This window comes from Jaculus jaculus, chromosome 14 (genome assembly GCF_020740685.1).
Source record: "Jaculus jaculus isolate mJacJac1 chromosome 14, mJacJac1.mat.Y.cur, whole genome shotgun sequence".
Lineage (NCBI taxonomy): Eukaryota > Metazoa > Chordata > Mammalia > Rodentia > Dipodidae > Jaculus > Jaculus jaculus.
In genome coordinates, this window is record NC_059115.1 from 82,338,777 (window position 1) to 82,344,776 (window position 6,000).

The window sequence follows — 6,000 nt, forward strand, 5'->3', positions numbered from 1 at the left end:
AGCATTCACAGGAAACTTCAAAATGCATACTCTGTGGAGTGGTACTCACAATGTGCAATTTCAGTGTCAATGTTCTGAGTCTGGGAGACCTACCCAGAGGAAAGTCTGTGAAAGACACCAGGGACACTCCTGTTAGTTTCATTCAGGGTAGAAAGAACTCTCTTGAACTCCCAGGAAGACTGACCCTGGACCATTTCTTCTGTGCCCATCTGTACAAGTCAGGCAGACCTGGGACCCACCTAAGCCTGGCTGCCATGTGCCAAGGTGTGCTGGTGCGGGCAGCAGTTAGGCTCCTAGTTCGCCACTCACTCCTTTGTCCTCCTGCCACAAACACCCAGTGGGGACTGACCACAGGAGTGGATTCCTTGTGGAGTTTTTGCCTTGTTTACAGTGTTTGAGATTCAGTCTTGGAAGGCACTCGCCTTGCTTGTGGGCCTCAGCAGATCGCTTTCTGTGGGTCAGGAGCGCCTTCCCTCGTCAGTTCCTAGAAGCAGCGGGCACACGCGGACGCTGGGGAAGCCCCCGGGAGAGTGAGCCCCAGATCTGGGGCTGTTTCGGAAAGCAGGGCTGCGCGGGCGGTTCCGTGGCGGCGGGCGCTGCGCTGCCGGGTGCAGGGACGGGGTTCTGGGAGCTGAGGGCGCCGTGAAAAGAGGCGGGCACGGAGCCCGGGGCCGCTGGCAGCAACGTCGTGGTCTTCGTGCCGAGGTCGCGTAGAGCCCTCGGTCCGCCGCCTCGGCTGCACCCAGAACCAGGTGGCCGGAGGTCAGAGTCTGGCCGACAAGGCCGTGCACCCCCGGGATGGCTTCTGTGGGCCTCCTTTTCTCCCCAGAAAGCAGCTCAGGGAGGCGCCGAGGCCAGCGTTCGTTCGGGGAGGCCCGCGGCCCCGGCGTGGTCAGTGGTCAGTGGTCAGCCCGCGGCGTCCCCGGTGGCTGCGTGTCCGCCGTCCGAGGTGGCGGCGCCGGGGAGAGCGCTGCCACGTCTTCCCCCAGCGACGGGAGTCAGGCCGCCGCCCGCCAGGTGGCTGCCCTGACACTGCCCATAGGAGACGGGCCAGTGGGCATGAGTGAGAAATAAGACCCAGTCTGGTGAGTCAACTTTGGCAGGTTGGAGAAACCTACCTTTTGAGCTTCTTTTTTGACTTAAACTGGAAAAGTTGTGCCAATTGCTTTGAGTAACAGTGGCATTGATCTGATACTTTTTTTTTTTAATAACAGACCTTTGGTATCTATAAATCTTTGTACCTAGCTATAAAAGTGCATTTCTCAAAGCACACTCCTTCGGCAGTGAGATCTGAAGGGGTTTTAAGAACAGCGCGCACGTGTTTTCTAAGCGCAACGCCAAGACTGTGTGTTCCTTGTTTGCCTCTGGGAAACCCACTGCCCCCTTACTGGTGGAGCTTTTGTAATACTGGTTGCTTGTTTTTGGTGTTTTCGTCCCAGTTTTGTGGGGAGTTGTCAGAGGAATTGCTTTCGGGCTGTTTTCGGAACTTTCTTACAGGACAGGGAGACTGAGTGGCGCGGTGCTGCACAGAGGCGGGGCACTGAACTGTGGAGTCCTGCTTTGCACAAGGAACGGCTAGCGGAGGCACTCCCACTGGACGTTTGCATTCCTCAGGTGGCCTCAGGGTCCTGTGCATACCCCCTTCCTGGTTGTCACCCTCTGCCTGCTTAAGGTAATGGCCTTACTTAATTTGGGCCAATGGCTGACTGCATTGGTGCTTCATGTAACCCTGCGAAGGGGACTCCAGAGCCTGTGCTTAAACTTCCTTGGCTCTTTCTCTCGTGCTCTGGCCCAGTACTATCTCACCGTTGCCTTCCACATTTATACTGCTTAGAAGTAACTGAGGGCTTCATCTCTAACCAGCAAGGGTCCGCCGCTAACACCCACACAGAACCCTGGCCTCTTCCGTCAGAGCTGGCACAGGAGCCCCTGGCTCTTAGAAGTCTTTGAAGGATTTTTTCTTTTTTTTTTTTCTGTAACTTGTAAACCGAGTTGCATTTCCAACAGAGACAACTTCTCTAATGCAACTTCACAGAACTAGAGAGCTGTTCATACCCTCGACCCAACCCTTTCTCTCTCTCTCTCACCCTCTATTCACAGAAGTGGTCGTTTCAACAGATTGAAATATTTGGCTTTTACCAAAGAGGTGCATTTGATTTTTGTCTTAAAACAAAGTCCTTTCAGATAAAACTTAATTGGGGCAGGAAGGATTAAAAATGCAGATGTTGAAATCCACTCTGTAGAATAATCATATTCTCATGAGTAAAATGATGGAAGTACTCTTTAAGGGAGTCCTTTGGAACAAAGGATCCTGGGCAAGTCTCTCAGGTAAAGAAAGGTTACAACAGATGCGTAATATATGTCTTGAGAGCTATTTATGAAAATTTTAAGAGGAGTTAGTTTTCCTTTATTAAAGATTTAAGCTTTTTTACTTTGCAAAAATACAAATTTTTTTGTAGTTATAACTGTTAATTTTTTAAACTTTTTGGAAACAATTAGCTGTAGCCAAATTTTGTGGTTAGATTTTGCTGTATTAGAAGTTGGGTGCAGCTTGTAAGGCACGTCTACTGTGTGAAGTTTATAAAGGTCGCTGAAACGGCCAGACCCTGCTAACTTTTTAAATGTTATTTGTCCCCTTTAGTGACAAAGCCAATTATGAATTTATAGTTGTTTTCTGAATGCTAATTTTTCTATGAAACACCTGAAATTGACTAGTCTTTTCCTCTGTAGAAAACTCAACACTTGTTAATGCTGTACTTTAATAAAATAAACAATTGAAAACCATGTTGTTTCTTTCCTTTTTGTTAGATACAAATATAACTCAAGCCCTCCAATTGGTGTTTTTCAAAGTTGTTGTCTTTAAGTGTTAGTCAGGGCTTAAAAATTTTGGTGCCTGTAGTGATTAGTTTTAATTGAACAAATAAAAGTTGTATCTATTTATGGTATCCAGTATAATTATTTGAAATGCCTATACATTCTAGAATGGCCAAATCCAACTGATTATCATGAATTCATTTTTATGGTGCAAACATAAACTCTACCATTAGGGGTGCTGTGGAGCTGGCTCAGTTAATAAAGAGCTTGCTGTACAACATTGAGCATCTGAGTTCAGATCCCAGAACCCATGTAAAGCTGGAAACTGGTGAGCTTCCACATCCTTATGTCCCTGTGGGTGAGAAGGGAGACAGACAGGAGAATTTTCTGGAAGCTCGTGAATGGAGCTATGAAAAACAAAACAAAACAAGCAACCCTACATCAAACAAGATGAAACATGAGTACTAAACTGAACGTCCTCCTCCGACCTCTACACACAAACTGTGGCGTGCACACGCCTATGCTCGTGCCTATGAACACAATAAAATTTAAACTATAATAAAAATCTGGTATCAATTTTAAATATAATATTTATTGAGAATGGTCACTGTGTTTTACAGTAACGGTCTTGAACATATTCTTCCTAGCTGAAATGTATTGTTTAACTAATGTGGCTTCAAAATCCAAAGCCCCAGTTTTGCCTTTCTTTGTTTGTTTCTTCAAACAGACACCCAGAGGCTTGCTGTGTGACCTGGGATGGGGCCTCAAACTGGCAGTGAACCTCCTGCCTCTACTTCTTGAGTGCAAGGCTGGCTTACAGGTGCGAACTGCCACACACGGTCAACCAAATTTGACTTTTTAAGATTCCGTAATGTCCTTGGACAAGGGACACCATAATATAAGTTGAGAAAGCAGTATATGCCTGCTGTACTTATCAGTGCCCTCCAGCTTCATACAGCTTATCGTATGCTTATTGTAGGAGTCCCTTCTTTTTAAAGCCTGAGTATACTCTATTGGGTAGATATCACATTTTCACTGTCCACTCTACCCTTCAGAAAGAAGTGGCAAAGTCATCTTGTAAAAGACTGAGGCGTGAGAGCTGAGCAGCTATCGTGTAAAACACAGTTGATCATGTCTCGGAGTGGCCTCCTGACTCAGAGGACAGGCCAGAGTTTCCAGAGACCTATGTGATCTTTGGTTACCTCCCTGACTGCACCTCTGGTCACTCTGCCCCTTGCCTGCTCTGCTCCATCATCATTGGCTGCCTTGCTGATATTCAGGCACGGAGGCTTGTGCCCCTTCATGCCCTTTCTTTATTGGAAGGCCTCTCCCAGTGGGCACTCTCACCACTCTCACACATTTGCTCCAATATTACCTTGAGTGAAGTTCTCCTGTACCTCTTCCTTGACTTTGCCCTCCTGGGCCCCCACTCCACTTCCCTGCTATGTCATTTTCCACAGAATACAAGCTCCTAGGGCAGGGCAGACTGGATTCCCACCTCTTCTTCGCTCCTGTTTGCCTCGGGTCTCGAATGAGGCCAGCCGTATCATGGTATTCAACTAAGGGGGTGGATGAATCAAGGTGAAGAAAGGACTGTGAATGATGGTACTAGGAGACAAGGCTGGGGAGGTTTTACTAGCCTGTGTAGGGCTTTGCACGCTGGTTAAAAGGTCTAAACTGTTCAGTTGTTGGTATGTGGAAAGTGCTATGTTGGTGGTATGTGGGTGAAATGTGGTATATTGGTGGTATGTGGAATGTGGCACGTTTGTGGTATGTGGAATGTGGTATGTGGGTGGTCTGTGGAATGCAGTAAATGGGTGGTATGTAGAATGTGGTATGAGGGTGGTATGTGGAGTATGGTATAGTGGTGATATGTGGAATGTGGTATGTTGGTTGTATGTGGAATGTGGTATGTTGGTGGTCTGTGGAATGTGGTATGTGGAATGCAGTATGTTGGTGGTATGTGGAATATGGTATGTGGGTGGTCTGTGGAATGTCATATTTGGTGGTCTGTGGAATGTGGTATGTGGGTGGTCTGTGGAATGTCATATTTGGTGGTCTGTGGAATGTGGTATGTGGGTGGTCTGTGGAATGTCGTAGTTGGTGGTCTGTGGAATGTGGTACGTAAGTGGTACGTGGAATGCAGTATGTGGATGGTAGACAGAATGTGGTATGTGGAAAGTGGCATATTGGCCGTATGTGGTATGTTGGTGGTATGTGGTGTGTGGGTGGAATGTGGTATGTTGGGATGTGGGATGTTGATGGTTTATGGAAGGTGTTATGTGAGTGATATGTGGTATGTTGGTGGAATATAGTATGTGGGCGGTATGTGGAAAGTGGCACATGGAATGCGACATGTAGTATGTGAAATGTGGTATGTTGGTGGTATGTAGTAGGTAGGGAGTGGATGACATACTGTAGGTACATTTAACATTAGTGCTGAAAACAGAGGTTTGAGTATCTGAACATAAATCATACCAAGGGCTGGGGGTGCAACTCGATGGGACAGTATACTCTGCATATGTAAAAACTTGGGTTTGAACCCCAGCACACACAGGTACACAGACATTCCAGGAAAATGAAAAAGCATGACTGACCAAATATCTTTAATAACTAAAATATTCTTATAAGTCAATAAGCAATAAAATTATAAAAAGCATGATAGACATGAAAATAATGCTTAGCCTTACTAGTAATCAAGGAAATTTTGTTTCACTTATCAGATTGGCAAGTAATTTATAAGTGCTGCAGGTGATGATGAAAACATTTCTGTGTGGTGTGTGAGTGACTCAGTTGCCTAGGACTTAGCAGTGTGCATCTTAACCCCTAAACAAAATCGAACCTTTTGGCCTGGCCACTACAATGAAAGGAACCCTCCTACAGTTTAAATCTACACAATTGCAACAATAAGGATATTCTACCAGAACTGACCACAGTGGCACGCCTGTAATTTTAGCACTTCAGAGGCAAAGGCAGGAGGATGGCCACAAGTACAAATCCAGTCTGGTCTGTATAGTGAGTTCCAGGCCAGCCAGGGCTACCTAGGAAGAAATGGTCTAACCGCCCCCCCCCAAAAGAATATCCCACAATGCTTACATAAGCAACATGATAGAAATAATAACCATTAGAATGTTTCTGTATGAAAATGGTATGCTAGCTAATAGTTTTGTAGAAAAAGTGTTTTAT